The sequence below is a fragment of the Protopterus annectens genome, chromosome 1.part0 (assembly GCF_019279795.1).
Source record: "Protopterus annectens isolate FY-2018-M chromosome 1.part0, PAN1.0, whole genome shotgun sequence".
Lineage (NCBI taxonomy): Eukaryota > Metazoa > Chordata > Ceratodontiformes > Protopteridae > Protopterus > Protopterus annectens.
This window is the reverse complement of record NC_056725.1, coordinates 1,673,736,155-1,673,753,758: the sequence shown is the minus strand read 5'-3', so window position 1 is coordinate 1,673,753,758 and position 17,604 is coordinate 1,673,736,155.

The window sequence follows — 17,604 nt, the reverse complement described above, 5'->3', positions numbered from 1 at the left end:
AAAAACTAGAACAAACCTTACGAACAAAGGATGGATTCGGTCTGAGGGATACTCTATCCTTGTGAAAAACCAGGTATGGTGGTCACATAGGGCTTGAAGTTCCGAAACTCTTCTGGCTGATGTAATTGCAACTAATAAAGCAGTCTTCCAAGAAAGAAATTGCAAGTCACAAGTTGCTGCCGGTTCAAAGGGGGAAGAGGTCAAAGCACCTAACACCACATTAAGGTCCCATGGTAGAGCGGGATGAGATATCGGGGGCCGTAGCAGCCCAGCACCTTTCATGAAGGCTTTACACAACTTGTTGCTCATCAAAGGTGGTTCTATGCTCTCATGAAAATTGGAAATAGCTGCCAATTGAACCTTGATGGTAGAGACCGAAGAACCTTGATTGAACAGAGAAGCTAAAAACTTCAGAACCTCTGACACCGGGGCAGTTATGGGATCTAATCCCCAGAGTTGGGCCCAAATGGCAAATCTCTTCCATTTGCTGTTATACATTTTCTTAGTAGAAGTCTTGGGGGCCGAGGACAAGATATGTATAACTTCCGGGTCCAAAGCATGGCTCCTGACTATGGTCAGAAGAGGAGGAGCCAAGCTGTTAACCTCAACGAGTGGAGGGACTGATGATGCTGTCCCGACTGATGGGTCAAGAGGTCCAGAACTTGGTCCAGGAACCATGGACCGTCCAGTGCATATTTCCGAAGAAAGGGAAACCAGACTTGACGAGGCCAGTATGGGGCAACTAAAATCATCTTGCTCTCCAAGCGAATCGCCTTCTGGATCACCCCTGGGAAGAAGGGGAACCGGTGGAAAGGCGTATAGCAGGCCGGTGGGCCAAGCTTGGACTAGGGCGTCCTTGGGAATCTCCCCCGGAACTGGGGTGAGAGAGAAGAACTGTTGGCATTTCGTGTTGAGGGGGGTTGCGAAAAGGTCGCAACAAGGAGTTCCCCATCTTCTGAAAATCTGAGTTGCCACTCTGTCGTTCAGAGACCACTCGTGAGGGGAGAGAATAGTTCTGCTCAGTCTGTCGGCTATCCATTGGATCTCTCTGGAATGTGTGTTGCTACCAGAAAATGTTTGGTTGCAATCGCCCAATCCCATACTTTCATGGCCTCTCTGCAAAGGGGGTAGGATCTGGTCCCTCCCTGCTTGTTCAGTTACCAGACTACTGACATGTTGTCGGACTGAATGGCAATCATGCCCGGGGGGGAGGTAATCGTGTAGTGCTTGCAGCGATAGAAGCACCGCCCTCATTTCTAGTATGTTGATGTGGAGGAGACTCTCGTCGGAATGCCACTTGCCTTGGACTGACCTGCCCAGGTAATGACCCCCCACCCCATCTGGGAGGCATCCGTAGTCAATGTGGCCACTGGAGGTGGTGGAACGAAGGGTCGCCCCTGATCCAGGTTGGAGGAAAGAAGCCACCAACGAAGGTTCTGTTTGCACGTCTCTGTGATCAAAATGAGGTGACTGAGAGGGAGATCCTGATAAGACCACTGGACTGACAGGAGCCACTGGAGAATCCTCATATGTAACCTTGCCAAGGGGACTAGGAGGACGGTGGCTGACATGGAACCCAACAGTTGTAAAACCATCTTGGCTGGGGCTTGGCGTTTGAGGAGCAAGGCTCGAACTTGAGACTGTAATGTTTCTATCCTCTCTGTAGGAAGACAGACCCGCATTTGCTTTGAGTCTATCTCTACTCCGATAAACCATATGCGCTGAGATGGCAGCAACACAGACTTTGCCCAATTGAAGGTGATTCCTAGGGAGTTGCCTAGAGATATAGTGGCTGCTAGGTTTTGTAAGAGTATACGCCTGGAGGTGGCAGTTAGGAGCCAGTTGTCTAGATATGGAAACACCTGGAATCCTAGACTTCTCAGGTGAGCAGTCACCACCGCCAAACATTTGGTGAACACCCTGGGGGCTGTGGTGAGACCAAAGGGCAGTGCACGGAACTGGAAATGACCGTCTCCCAGGCTGAAGCGCAAGTGTCTCCTGGACGCCTGATCTATCAGGATGTGATAATAGGTGTCCTTGAGATCTATGGAGCACATCCAAACACCTTTCTCCAGCAGCGGGAGAATGGATTGCAAGGTGACCATCCGGAACTTGGACTTCTTGACTGATCGATTTAGCTTGCTGAGATCCAAAATGGGCCTCAAGTCCCTGGTCTTTTTTGGCACCAAAAAGAATCTTGAGTAAGTCCCTAATCCGGTCTTGTCTGCGGGGACCGGTTGGATGACTCCTTTTTGAAGCAGCTTTGAGATTTTGATGGCTGCAAGATCCTGTTGACTGGGTGGCGGGTCCGGGATTTTTCGGGATGGAGGGGGTGGTTGAGAAAAAGGAATGGTGTAACCTCCGGCGATGATTCGGAGCACCCATCGGTCCTGAGTGATATTTTCCCAGGCCTTTAGGTGCTTCGAAAAACGACCCCCGACTGGCTCCGGAGCTGCACAGTTGGGCAATCCTTCAGGGATGCTGGAAGGTTGAGGAGCCACGAAAGGACTCGAGGTCTCCAGTGTTGCGGGGGCCTCCGCCGCCTCTGGGAAGGAGTCTTCCTGAAAAATTTCCCCCTCCTCTGCCTCTAGAAGGGGGATCGCCCTGCTGTGAGGAGTAAGTCTTTTGAGATTTACGGAACCACATTTTCCCCCCTCTTCTAGCCTTGGGATAAGGCCTGAAGGGAGTGGAAAACCATGCCCCTACGGCAGTCAAAGTCTTACCCTCTTGTTCACAGCGAGTCAAGGTGTCCTTTACCTTGGATCCAAACAGAGAGGACCCATCGAAGGGAGCATCAGCAAAGGAAGACTTGAAGGCTTCCACAAAATGACACAGGCGAAGCCAGGCTTGTCTCCGTACAGCAATACCTGTTCCCGCCGCTCTACTCGCCCCCTCGGCTGCATACGAAATGAGCCTCATGGACGAGTTCGATAACGAAGCTAGGGTAGCCAGCTGAGAGCTAACCGTCTGGGCCAACTGCTCAGGTAGGTTACCAGAGAGGGTATCTGAAACTTCCTTGACCAGATCCCTCTGAAGTCTGGTGAAGTGCGTCAGATAATTCAGAGACCTTAAAGTAAAGGTTGCTGAAGTAAGGGTGCACTTCCCGTACCGATCCATGCTCCTGGACTCTCTATTAGGAGGATGGACGGACGTAGACGCCTCTGCCACATCTTCGGTAGCAGATGCCACCACCAGGGCATCTACAGCCACACCTTTAGAGAGAAAATCCTTTTCAGGGGGGGGCTGACAGAAATTTATTGGGGCGAGCTGGCACCGGTTCCACAGAATCCAGGTGTTCCCACGCCCTTCGAGAGATCAAATCCAGAAGCTCATCAAAGGGTGGAGACACCCAGGAGGTGGAGGGCTGAGCCCCGAAGGCCTTGAGGAATACCGACGCCTCAGCGGAAGGGGGTTTGGACTGCCAGTCGCCTCATTGCTTCAGGATTTCCAAAATGTCTGCAAAGGAGACATCATCCGAGGACGACTTGGGGGACCCCTCTGCATCATCGAGGTCTGTGTCCGAGGTGAGAGACTCATCAGGGGAGTCGACGTGCTTCCTCTTGCACTGTCTCTTCCTTGGGGGTTCCTCCGAAGACGCTTTGGAGGGACCTCCAGGAAGGGGGGAACCCCCGATGGGGGTGACATCAGGCCCCAGGCCTCCGCTGTCTTGAGACAGGGGGACTACAAAGGAACCAGTCTCTGTGCCAAGGGAAGGTGCCGGTGAGACGGTGGAGGTGGCCAAAGAGGATTTGGCCAAAGCACTCCTCATGGCCCTGGAGGCGGGACCCCCAGAGTCCTGGGAAGGTCCGACCCCTGAGGCCACAACAGTAGACGGCACTCCCGCAGCCGACGCACCAAGAGGGAGGCTCAGAACCGAAAACATCGGTCCCGAAGCGTCACCCCCGGGGCCGACCGAGGAGGTCCGTGTACCGAACTCCGACCCGAAGGGCAGGGTTGGAGTAAGGGTCGGAGCCGACCCGAAAACCTTCACCGGCTCCACCAGCACCAACTCCAATGGTGCCGAGGCTGTTGGAGGAGGAACCAAGACAACAGGGTGGACAATCGGCTCCGGAGCAGACTGGGCTGGAGCCGAAACCAACTTTTGGAAGACTGGAGACTGAAACAGCCTTTGAAGTACCCTGTCTATGTCCGAATCCGACATTCTCAAAGACCGAGAAGAGATCGAACGAGTTCGAGTCGACTTCTCCACCGGTTCCGAAGGACTGGGGGACCAGCTCCAAATCGTCTCGATAAATATCGGTGCAGAGGGAGACTCCACAACCATTGCAATTTCCCTCGGAGCCGAAGTGGACTTCGGCGCCGAAGGGGAAGAGTCTGAGCGGGCAACTCTCATTGGCTCCGAAGACAGTGGAGCCGATGAAGGTGACCCGCCTCTTGAAGCTCTAGCCGTCGGCTCCGAAGCCAGAGGAGTCGAGGCTGGAGGCATCGAGGCAGACCGTTCCGCCCTCGGCTCCGAAGTCCGTGGAGCCGATGGAGAAGCCTGCCAAGATTTCTTTGTGGCCGGTTCCGACGATTTCTTTTTCTTCGAAGGTGAAGAGGAAGAAGATAAAGCCTCCTCAAAAGAAGGTGTAATAAGCCCTTTTAGAATCAATTTGTTTTTCCTCTCTTGGAGGACCCGGGAGGAAAAAGCGTGACAAATGCTGCATGACTCCTGAAGATGTTTAGGGCCTAAACAATACACACACAAAGAGTGATCGACCGTTATGGACATTTTGTAGCTGCATTTAGAGCATTTTTTGAACCCAGGTCGTCTGTGCTCTTTCGACATGTTGACACACAAACACTACTACCAAGAAAGAAACTTTCAAAAATTTTGTTAAAGAAAATGTAAATAAGGACAAGACCCCTCTAACAGAAATGGGATTACTTGCCCAACTAGACTACAACACTACAATAAGACTCACACTAAATACTTCAAACACGCGCGAGGGCAAGGCCCCTCTAACTTAAACGGGATCCCTTCCCTCAAATTAAAGACAAGTTTACCACAAAAATTCACTCAAACTCAGTCACACAACAACGATAGCTCTTAAAACAGCTTTTGGATATATTAATCAAAAATTCCTGACACAAATTTTTTTAAAGAAATAAGCACTTAGCTCAGCCAAGTCCGAGACCACGTCTTTGCTGTAAAGTGGCAAACGAGATCTGGGGAAGCAGTGGTGGTGCATCCTGGGATGTGGGATAGCTCAGCCAATAAGAGACTTTGTTCTATAGTATAGCGTGCCGAGTCGGAGCCGAGGATCGGCTCCGAACCCATCAGTACAGAATGTAGGCGAGATAGGATCACATAACATCTATACTATGTCCTTCAAGGATGCATCTGCAGTCATCACATATGGGTAAAATACCATAGCCAATCTGGGGGTGGAGGAACTATGTAAAGGATGGTGTAGCTAAAATGCCCTGCAGGACTGCCGTAGCAAAGCCTGCTCTGGATCTGGAATATAAAGGTAAATTGTAATGCTTGGCAAATGTATGCACGGAGCTCCATGTAGCAGCTTCTAAAATGTCCTTGGTAGCCACCCCTCTTAACGGCTCCACGGCTGTGGAGGTGGCTGTGGCTCTCGTGGAATGAGGCCTAATGTTAGCTGGCACAGTTTTTCCATGAAAGGAGTAACAAAAACGAATGCAATTCCCTATCCATTTTGAAATTGTCTGTTTGGAAATTGCTTTTCCTTGTGTACCAGCAGCATATGCTACCAACAGCTGGTCAGTTTTTCTGTAACCTTTAGTTCTGTCCAAGTAGTAGCGCAACTGTCTGTGTATGTCCAGAGTGTGCAGAAGTTTCTCCCCTTTGTTTTGTGGATTTGGAAAGAAGGTAGGTAAATGAATAGCTTGATTTAATGAAACCCTGGATACCACCTTTGGCATAAATGTAGGATTGGTTCTTAGTGAAACTCTGTCCTGATGAAAAATAAGAAAAGGCTGTACTGCCATAAGGGCCTGTAACTCAGATACTCTTCTTGCTGAGGTTATGGCCAAAAGGAAAGCAGTCTTCCAAGACAGGAACTGTAGTTCTGCAGATGCTGCTGGTTCAAAGGGAGGCAGTGTTAGTTTTTCCAACACGAAGTTAAGGTCCCAAGTAGGCAGAGGTGGTTTCCTTGGAGGATTGATGTTTTTGATTCCTCTTAGAAACTGTCTTAGAGGATGAGAGAAGACAGGCGGATCAGTATTGTACTCTGCTGAAATTGCTGAAGCGTGAATTTTAATGGAAGAGTAAGACAGACTATTGTGGAACATTTCTGCCAAGTATTCCAGGATATGTGCCATGCTCATCACTGTCGCATCTAGGCCCTTTGTGGTGTTCCAAATGTGAAATCTTTTCCATTTTGCTGAATATGCCTTTCTTGTGGAAGGCCGGCGAGCTTCCATAATAATATCTTTCACTCTCTGGGATAGCTTGTCCTGAGGAGGAGTCAAGGTATTTTCCAGGCTGTTAGTTGCAAGGTTTTCAGGTTGGGATGCAGAGTTTTGTAATTGTGCTGTGCCAGTAGAAGTGGCCATAGAGGAAGAGGCCATGGTTTCGTACGTGACACGCTCCTTAACAGTGGGTACCAGTGCTGCCTTGGCCAGTCCGGAGTTATCAGAATCACCTTTGGCTGCTCTGTCCTGATCTTTAGTAAAACCTTGGTCATTAATGGGAGTTCTGATGACCATATACATTGGTTGAAAGCGCTTAATGTTTGCTTCAGTCTTTTGGCGTCTTTTTTTATCTTGGACAAATGTACTTTTAGCCTCATCTAGCTGTGTTTATTGTATCCTGTATTGAGTCGTGTTTGGTACGTGACCATTGGATGTTTATACTGTTGTCCTGTGGCGTTCTGTGTGGATTAAAACCTTTTTATCTTGGATTCTTGAGACGACTGGTGGAGTGTTTTTCGCTTATTGGTGAGATCGGATTTTTTATAGTACTGTTTGACATTTTTTATTCTGATGTCATTAATGGGAGAGGTGGAAATGCATACACTGTTAGAGTTCTCCAGCTGAAAGAGGGCGTCCACTTTCCATGCTTGTGGGTGGTATGTCCTTGAGCAGAATTTCTTCAGTTGATGATTGTGGGGGGAGGCAAAAAAATCTAAGTCCGGTCTCCCCCATGATTGTGTTATCTGTAGAAAGATGTCTGGGTGCAGCATCCATTCATGTGCATCCATGATAATTCTGCTTAAGCTGTCCGCCAGTATATTGTCTTTCCCTGGCACAAACTGGGATTGTAGCTGTATATTGAGTTTCAAGGAAAGTTCCCATAGATTCATTGCCAGCCTGCAAAGAGGATAGGAATGGGTGCCTCCTTGTTTGTTTATGTACCACATAACCGTGGTGTTGTCTGTCCCTATTAACAGATGGCCATGATGCAGAAAGGGTTTGAAGGCTTCAACTGCATGTATCACTGCCAGCATTTCCTTTTGGTTTATGTGCATGCGTAGCTCTTTTTGTGACCATAGACCTTGAATGCATCTGCCCTCCATGTGCGCTCCCCATCCGAGGTCTGAAGCGTCTGATGTAATGGTTTGGCTGGCTATTGGTTTGCTGAAAGGCAGACCCCTGTTTGACTGGCTTGCTTGAGCCCACCACAGAAATTCCTTTTGAAGGCATGGAATGAGTGGTATCAAAGTTTCCAGGCTGTGACTGTGCTGAGTCCATAAACTCCTTAGGTACCATTGTAGTTTCCTCATATGTAGTCTTGCTTGCGGAATCAGAAGTATGCAAGAAGCCATGTACCCCAGGGCTTGCAGGATTTTCCTTGCAGTCAGCTGGGTTTGTCTTGTCAGATTTTTGAAGTAATCTGGTAGTTGACTTTGTTTTTCTTCTGTGAGGAAGGCCATTTGGGTGGTTGTATCTAGATCTGCACCCAGAAAGGTTATTCTTTGGGATGGAACAAGTCTTGATTTGTGAAAGTTGACTGTATATCCCCAAGGCCTGAAGTAGGTGAATGGCATAATTCAAGTGTTTTACCAAAGTTTGTTGGCTGTCCACTTGTATAAGGCAGTCGTCCAGATATGGGTATATTTGCATCCCCTGAAGTCTGCAGTGTGCAATTACTGATGCCAGGCATTTCGTGAATACTCTGGGTGCAGTAGATAAGCCAAAGGGCAATGCTGAGAATTGATAATGCTCTGACCCTGCAAGAAATCTGAGGTGTCTTCTGCAACTTTCTGATAGGGATATGCAGGTATGCCTCCCTTGAGGTCTAGAGTTACCAGCCAAGACCCCTTGCCCAGCATGGGTAGGAGCTGCTGTAGAGTCAGCATTTTGAACTTTGGTACAATGAGATAAGTGTTCAGTGTGGACAAGTCGAGAATAGGCCTCCATTGTTTTTCTTTTCTTGGAACAAGGAATAGTCTGGAATAAAATCCTTGGCCTTGTTCTGAGAGAGGAACTTTTTCTATAGCTTTCATTTGCATTAACCTGGAAATTTGTTTCAAAGCCTCTGCCCTTTGATTCGGTGGCAGGTCTGGCATGCCCTTTCTTTTTGGTAATGTGTGGAAATGAAACCTGTATCCTTTGTCTATTATTTGTAGTGTCCATTTGTCCCTTGTAATACTGTGCCAATTTTCTGAAAATAAAGAAAGCTTTCTGCCCAAAGGAGCTTCCAATTGAGCCCTGGTTGGCGGTGTCAAAGTAAAGTCATTGAGCCTGTCCTTTTGCAGCAGTTGAAGGTCCTGCATTACCTCTCTGGTTGGGAGGCTGCCATTGACGTCCTCTGTAGGAGCCTCTAGCTTGCCCTCTACCTCTGGCACGCCTGTTCTTGCCTCTCTCAAACCTCTCTGTGTCTGGAAAGGACCAATTCTTGGAAGGCCAATTCCTGCTGAATCTTGGTGGTTGTACTTGGAAAAAATCTTTGACTGTTTGTACTGATTTTGCTTTTTCTTCAAATTTCTTTAGGACCTCCTGAGCCGTGGAGCCAAATAACTTTTGCTTTTCCAGTGGAGCATCCAGCAGCTTTGCTTTAACATGGTCTGGCAGAGATTGTTCCTTCAGCCAAGCATGCCTACGTATGACTGCGCCAGTCATAGCTGACCTACATGAAGCTTCCAATGCATCATAACCACATTGCAAGAAATGGTTGCTAACCTGTTGAGAGTTACGTACCAGATCCTGAAGTGACTTGCGGTCTAGGGGGTCAGGTGAAGACAACTTTTTATGCAATTCATCTAACAAATACTCTTGGTACTGTATCATATGAAATTGACAATTTAATGCCCTCATAGAAAGAGTAGCAGAAGTATACACTTTTTTGCCCCATCTCTCTAAAGCTCTGGACTCCCTTTCAGAGGGGAGAGGATTTTTAGCAGTGGCAGCTGCAACCCCTTTAGGGCCCTGGGAAATAGTTTCTGGATCTGCAGAGTGGGCCTTGTAAAGGTAAAGATGTGAGTTCGGGACCCTGCAGTACCTATCGGGTTTGGCAGGAGCCGGAGGGAGAAAATCAGGGGTTGTGCTAGAGTCAGAGTACACATCATCAATGACATTCAAAACAGGAGGAACAGCTAAAGGCCTATGCTGAGGCAAATGTAAAAAGGTCCTTAATCTTTTCCTGGAATCAGAGAATTTCTGGCCCTGCCATTGGAAATGCTCTCTCATGGTATGTAGCGTCTCCCCAAAGGAAAACTCTTCAGGAGGGGAGGCCGAGGGAATAGATTCCTCTGCATAAGAATCCTCATAGGCCGAAAAAGCCTCCTCCTGGTGGTCCGAGAGAGTACAGCCATCAGAGGCCTCATCTGAGGAGTGGGGATCAGAGGGCTCAACCCTGGGCCCTTTGTCTGGAGGAGGTTGAGAGCCCCTGTCCAGATGAGATTGAGAGCCCCTAATTAAGGAGATAAGATCCTCTGCTAAGCTTAGAATCTGTGAACCAGTAGAGGGTCCCTGAGGGATAAACTTGGGAGGCAAAGCTTTTGAAAGTTTAGCAGCTTTAGCCCTGGAGAATGCCTTAATGGACATGGATGCAGGAGGCCTGGCTGCACCACGTGCTGGTGTAGATTTGTCTAAAGGAATGGTGTCGGAAGGTTCCAGGACACCAGTTTCTGTTGGCAATTCAATAACCGACTCGGCCGGGGCCTCTGGGACCGAGGTAGTCGGTTGAGCGGTTTCGGTAACTGGAAGTACCAAGGACTTGGTTTCAGCCGAGACCAAGACACTCGCGGTAGGCCTGGCCGTGGTTTCAGCCGAAACCGCGGTCCGCGTGTGTCGGTCCTTGTCCTTCCGTTTCTTAACTAAATGAGAAGTCGGAGTCTCCGACGGCATCTTATACGAAAAACTAGCCCCAAAAAAAATCCTCTGCAAACTCCGCCCGACGTCTAAGAGTGCGTCGGTTGAAGGAAGCACAGGCTGAACAGGCCGAGACGTCGTGGTCTGGGCCTAGGCAGGGGAGGCAGTAAGATTGGAAATCCTTATGAGGTATTTGTTTCCCACAAGTCAAATAATTATTAACTTTATCTGACATCGGCTGAGGCAAGAAAGAGTCCCCAATGGGGTACTTAGCTTTTTGAAGTCTTCGGTAGCTGAAATACAGGAGCTGGCCGACCGGCACTTGCGAACTGCTTCTGCTTCGGGCACCACGCGGCAAGAAAGACTGAGGAAGATGGCGTCGGCGGATGCTTTTATACCCCAGGCACTCTGACGTCGGGGAAAATGTGACATCAGCCGACGCCGGACCCAGAGTTTGGAATCCGGCCAACCACAACCCATATGTGATGACTGCAGATGCATCCTTAAAGGACATCATGATGAATAATGACATTGGATTACACAGATTCCAAGTTATGGGAAGTACATAACTCTTTATCTGATGCTATCCATGTCATTATTGATCACAGATGGATCAGAGTCCCCAGCTACTATGAACCCTGGGAGGCCTCAGGGAAGGATATGCCAGAGCACAGCAGAACCAAAAGAAGCCCTGCTCCTAGAAACCATATCCAACGTATAATGCGTAACAAAGGTGTGGGAGTTAGACCAAGTAGCAGCAGTGGAAATCTCACCTAAAGAAAGTTTTGCCAAGAACGCAGAAGATTTGGCTACCAACCTAGCAGAGTGAGGTTTAACTGGTCCAGAAAGATCCAAATGCCTGCTTTTGTAAATGTAGGAAATGCAGCTGGTGATCTCAACATGAAATAGATACCTTGAAAACTGCTCGACTTTTTCTGGCCTGAGAGAAGGCAATGAAGAGCTGATTGGACTTCCAAAATGTTTCAGTTCTCTTAAGATAAAAACATAGCTGTCTATGGACATCCAGACAATGCAACATATATTCCCCTTTAGTAGAAAATTGGGGAAGAACACAGCAAGCTGAATAGATTGGTTAAGCTACCTTAGGGACGAATGAAGGCTTGGTTCTGAGAGACACCCTATCCTTGTGGAACACCATGAAAGGGGGCTTAATGCTGAGAGCCTGCAACTCGGACACACTCCTGGCTGAAGTAATAGCCACCAGGAAGGCTGTCTTCCAGGACAAGAATTTAAGATCACAGGTTGCTGAAGGCTCAAAGGGCTTCTGTGTCAAAGACTGCAACACCAGAGTGATATCCCATGGAGGGGCGGGATCCTTGAGGCCTGTGGAGAAAGATCCTTTTGAGGAGGAATGGTAGTTAGAGATGGGCACCAATTGGAGTTTCATTGTAGAGAAACTGGCCACTTGATGAAAAAGAGAGGCCAAGAACAACAAAATGTCAGGAATAGGGGCTGAAAAGGGATCTAGACCGCGTTACTTAGCCCAAATTGAAAATCTCTTCCATTTACTGGAATATACCTTCTTGGTAGACGTTTTTGAGAGGCCAAGATAATACTCAACCAGACACGGAAGCATGGAAAGTATCACTGGAACTGGAGGAACTATGCAGTCAGACGAAGAGACTTGAGAATGGGAAGAGGAATCCCCCCCCCCCGATTGTGGGAAATGAGATGCAGCGAATGGGATCTAATATCCAAAGCAGATTTTTCAGATGAGACCATAGGAGTGAAAACAACACCTGATGAGACCAAAAAGGGGGAAATGAGGATGAGAGGAGTCTTCAGGCCACGAGCTTTCTGTAAGACTTTGGGTATGAGGGGAGTTGGGGGGTAAGCAAATAGAATTCCCGATGGCCAATCGTGAACTATAGCATCCCTGGTTGACTCCCCCATCGAGGGGATCAGGGCAAAGTAGTTGCTGCATTTATGGTTGCCCATGGAGGCAAAAACATTGCAGCAAAGGAGACCCCAATGGTTGAATATCCAACGTGACACTGACGGATTCAGAGACCACTCGTGAGGACTCAAGAGAGACCTGCTAAGTTTGTTGGCTAACAAGCTGGAACTGCTGGGAATGTGCACTGCAAGAAGAAAGCACCTGGAAGACATCACCCATTCAAACACTCTCATGGCCTCACTGCACAGAGGCTAAGACCATGTCCCCCCCTGCTTATTGATGTACCAGACCACCGGCATGTTGTCTGTTTGAACTGCTATAGTCTCGAGAGGAAGACACTCCTGGAAGGCTTGCAATGTTAGGACTGCTCTCATCTCCAGGACATTTATGTGCAATTTGGTCTCTAAGGGGGACCATGTGCCTTGAACCGTCCTTCCCTGAAAATGCCCCTCCACCCTAACAGGGGGTATGCCTGGTCACCGTGGCATTGGGTTGGGGAAGTTAGAGATCCTAAGCTTGGAGGCACCAAGCAAGATGATATCTGCACACTAGAGAAATCCTGATGGTCATGGATATGGGGTGAAACTGAGCTGACCATTGTACTGCTAGGGTCCACTGTAGAACCCCTATATATCTGTTGAAAGGCACTAATTGGATTGCCTTCGCTATCATACCTATCACTTGCAAGATCAAATGGACCTTGGGATGATCCAGATCCAACAAATGAAGGAGCTGGTCCCAAATGATCTGAACTTTGTGTAGGGGAAGTGCTGCAGTCTCTGACACTGTGTCCAGAAGGATCCTGATAAACTCTAGGTTCTGACATGGTGAAAGATGGGATTTGGGCAGATTGACCGTGATGCCTAGATCCTGAAAGAGACAGAGTATAATCTGCGGCCAGAGAGAGTTGATGCCTCGTGGGGGCTGTGAGGAACCAATTATCCAGGTAAGGGAAGACCTAGAAACCTTGCAGCCAGAGATGAGCTGCCACCACTGTCATGCATTTGGTAGACACCCGGTGGGGGGTTGGTGAGTCCAAAGGGCAGGGCTCTGAACTGATAATAGCTAGCCCCTAGCCAAAAGTGCAGGTATCTCTTGGAATGTCTGTCGATTTTGATATGATAGTACGCATCCTTGAGATCTGACAAGTGCATCCAGTCGTCCTTGCGCAGAAGAGGCAGAATGGACTGAACAGTGACCATCCGGAACTTGGACTGCCTGACTGCCAGGTTCAGTTCACTGAGGTCCAAAATGACACACAGGTCCCCAGTTTTCTTGGACACCAAAAAGCAGCTAGCGTAAGTTCTGGACCCTCATTGTCCCATTGGGACCTCTTGGATGGCTCTTTTTTTTTTTTTAAGAAGGTCTTGGACCTTGAGAAAGGGCAACTCCCCGTTGCGAGGTGGAACACCTGGGAGAGAACTTTGAACTGCAGGGGGCTGAAAAAAGGGTAGAAAGTAATCCCTGGAAATGATCTTTAACACCCTCTGATCTGATGTGATATTTGTCCAAGCTTATGGGTGGAGGGAAAGTTGACTCCTGACTGCTTCTAGGGCAGGACCAGCCAGGCATTTCAGGAGTGCTGAGGGGGCTTATCCAAGAAGGGTTCCCAGGAACCCTAGCTCTGCAGATCCCCTCTACTTCTTGGGTGGTATTTGCTGTCAAATCCCCTGCCCAAGCTGGAGGAATAGGTTCCTGAGGAGCATCCTAGAAGGAAGACTGAGACCTGTGGAACTAAAGACTCTTACTACCCCTTTGATTTTTGGAAAAGAATCGTTGGGGTGTAGAGAACTTGATTCCCATTGCAGAGTCTTTCCTTCCTGCTTGCTGCAGGTCAAAGTCTGTTGAGAGAAGGACCAAACAAGGGAGACACGTTGAAAGATGCGCTATTTTAGGATGCCTTAAAGAGTTCTGCAAACCCACAAAGGGGAAACCATGTGTGTCACCTGATGCCAACGCTTGAGCCCGGTGCTGGAGAGGTGGCCTCCACCCCACTGGAAGTCGGCATCATTGAAGCATTAGTCAGATAAGTTAGTCAGCTTTGGAGAGACCAATATGAGACTCTCTAGAGGCAGCCACTCAGAATGGGAAGTGGAGAGCTCCAATACCAAATCCCTTTGCAGCCGGGTAAAGTGTGCCATGTAGTTGGTTGCTCTCAGTCTGAATGTAGCTGAGGCAAATACATGCTTCCCAAAATGGTCAATTGCCCGAGGCTCCCTGTTCGGGGGATGGACGGTGGAGCTCTGCTCAGTGAGTTCCTTCATAGTAGCTGGGGCCACCACGATGCCATCAATGGGAATGCCCTTTCTCCAAAAGGCCTTATCCTTGGGGGGACTTGAAAACTTGTCAGCCTTCTTGGGTACTGGTTCCCCTGTGTCTGGGTCCTTCCATGCCCTGTCGGCAATGAGTTACATGAGCTTGTTGGCAAGGGGAGACACCCAGGTAGAAGACAGGCCCATCTCAAAGGCCTTCAAAAATACAGATTTCTCTGAAGATGAGGCGGGAGTACACCAACCGCCTCTTTGCTTTAGGATCTCGAGGATGTCCCCAAAGGACACTTCCTCAGATGGAAGTCTGGGGACCCATCTCCTTCAGTGAAATCTGTATCCTCAGTGAGGGACTCTCTAGGGGAGTCCAAATACCTCCTCTTGCAGGTCCTCTTCAGAGAAGGCTCCTCCACGGTGGGGTCTGAGGAGGACTTGGAAGAGGTAAAGACCCAGAGGGGGGTAATACCCATCTGAAGGTGCTCATGGGAGGGGCTGACCCTGGAAGGATGATGAGGTCTTGCTGCCCAATGTACAGAAGGACTAGGGAGGACCTACAGCCCAAAGGAGAGGTATCTATTTGCCCAGCCAGAGATGGCCCTCTCTGCCCAGAAGACCAATGGACTGCATGAAGCCTCCCCTCCTCCGCAACTGCCACCGCTGCCCGGGAATGAAGGGGGGACCCCTACACAGCACAGACGTCTCCAGATATCACCCCCCAAGCTGTCCAGCGTGGAGGCCCCCAGGAGGAGGAAATGGTCCAAAAACTTTGAGCTCGACTCCACCCCCGGGAAGCAGCACCAACCTTAAGGGACCGAGGAGTAACCAATTCAGACGGCAACAGAACTTAGCCCGCTAGGGACCCTGATGGTGTGGGAAGGGAAAATATGCCAGACACCCTCAGCCTCTCACAGGGAATGCTCTGATCCTGAGGGTCTAAACCCGAATGGGCCGGACGAGGAGAGATGAGTCCCGTGGATGGACAGGATCTCCTTTGGCAAATGAGCAGGGTATGGCAACAAGCCTAACTTGATTTGGGCCTTGATAAAGAAGGGAGCAAACTCCTGGTGGATCTGAAAGAGATGGAGGGATATCCTGACTTGGCTGAAGGACATTGGTCTCGCGGAGACAGACTTGTGCACTTCAGATCTGAGCTCCTGGACCTGGAGAGGGAAATCTTAACAACAACCAGATGACAAAACCATCAGATCTGAAGGCCTGAGTGGATCCAAAGGAGCAGTCAGCGCCGTGGGTGGATTAGACAGGCAGGTCGGTTCCAAGGGACTCGATGGCTCCAAAGTCTCAGATCCAGGGGGGGGGGGGACTTGGAAACTTGTCAGCCCTGGAGCAGAAGAGCCTGAATCCGAAGCCAAAGAGACTGGAGTTGGATCTGGGGAGATCAGACAGCCTCAGTTTTTTGGCAGGAGAATCCCTGGAGGAAAAAGACTTCCTTTTGGGATCGGACGGAGGCTTGGAAGGGGGAACCTGAAACCAGAGGACCCCCTTTAGCAAGCCCCTTAAGCAGAGCTTGTTCCTGCACTCCACGGGAGCCCTGGGGTTGAATCCAGCACAAATGTCACATTCAACCTCCAGGTGAGGCTCTCCCAGGGAAAAGACACACTCCTTGTGTGAGTTGGAATGGGCATTTTCCAACCATGATGAGCAACTTTTAAAGCCAGAGGGCTTTTCAGACATCACGCTCACACTTGCGCAAACACCCACCACCCACACACTACACAAAAAGGGGGAAGGGGGTAGAGAAGGGTAAAGAATCAGCTGAACAGGGAGAAGCAGGGAAAATTAAGAGCTACCCAAAGGACCCGGGAGAAGCTTAAAGAAGAGAGCCTAAATGCTACCGGGAGGGAAGGAAACCTAACTAGACTACGACAGAAAGACTAGTCAATAGAGAGAAAAACCCCAGAGAAAATGGAAAAAACCTTTTACAAATCTTAAACAGGAAGCTTGAGCTGCAGGATTCATGTCCGTAGCGAAATTGTGGCAAACGAGATTGGAGGGTTGTGGGTAGCAAGCGATCTTGGAAAGGGGAGGAGCTTCAGCTCTGGAGCAGTTCTTTCAGTTCCTGGCTCGAATTCGAGGTCAGCTCCAAGATCCATCTGATATGAATAATGACACGGATAGCATCAGCTCTATTAGCAACATAAGGAACCTGAGCCTTGGATCTAAAGTCTTCAGAGTGGCCATAGTGTGATCTGGTGTCCCATCTGTTGAGGAACAGTTGGAAAATACAACACTGGCTGTCACAGTTTCCACAGAGTCAGAAAAGTCCTGATAGACAATATAATCATTAACTACAATAAGTTAACATCTAATGAAAAGGAATGTCTTCACTTGGAAAAAAGTATCACTAAGTGTTGACTAAACATAACATGACAAAAGAAAGTATTCCAAAAGAAGAAGGTGGTGAGGGGAATTTTGGGAGCTGGACAATTCCTCCCCAAAAATTCAAACTCCAACAGATAGGTTACTTTTAATTTAGCGGATGAAGTTCTACTGCACAAATTTTCATATACTGTGAATAGGTTTGTCTGCTGCAGGGCTATGTACTCTGCGATGCACTACCTCATCAGTTCTCAAACAAACAAAAAGCACACTTGGAAATAACTTCAGTATTTTTTTCTTGTTTAAGTGTCTTTCTCTTTCATCTGAGAGCTGCTCTTGAGAAAATTCATAGTTACAAATGTGAACAGGACCTAAACAACAGCCACACAAAAAAAAAATCCATGTTAAAAGCAATAGTCTTTCTGCAGGACAACTGAAAAACTGTGGAGCCAAGTATCAAATGTAAGCTTTTAAACGGGAAAAAAGTGTAACATTTTTAAGGAATATATTGAACAAATGCCTGGCATTTTCCTGATGGTATAAAAGAAATGAGAGCGGGTTTTATCCTCAGATCATAACAGCCGCCACAGGCCTGTCAAAGTTACTATCATGCCACTAGAACACTGCACCCTTCCACAGACATAGCTGTTTGGATATTTACTGACAGACCACAATCTAATAGTATGGCTCTACACCTACTGGAATTACTCAAATTACAGATCTAAAGAAGTGTATTTCTTTCTGTAAATTGATATAAGAAACACCCAGTCAAAGTTTGACCTCCCATTTAGTGGGCATCAGACATGTAATGTTCTTCAGCTTTTGTTGTACTAACAATGTTGCATGGATGCTTTA